Below are 237 nucleotides of genomic sequence, written 5' to 3' on the forward strand. Positions count from 1 at the left end.
TGTCTGCTATGTGTGTAATGTCTTGTCACGGGGGAAGTGAGATAAGATGCAGGTGAATAACTATTTAGCTTTTGATGTTACTTTGAGTGGTTGGCAATGGTTTTAACAGGGTGGAGATGATTGGATGCAAATCTAGACTGCTGTCATCACTACTAGTACTAACATATAATCCATAATCTTTGGTTTGTGTCAGTGTGTGTGTGTGTGTGTGTGTGTGTGTGTGTGTGTGTGTGTGTG

This window comes from Octopus bimaculoides, chromosome 9 (assembly GCF_001194135.2).
Source record: "Octopus bimaculoides isolate UCB-OBI-ISO-001 chromosome 9, ASM119413v2, whole genome shotgun sequence".
Classification (NCBI taxonomy): domain Eukaryota; kingdom Metazoa; phylum Mollusca; class Cephalopoda; order Octopoda; family Octopodidae; genus Octopus; species Octopus bimaculoides.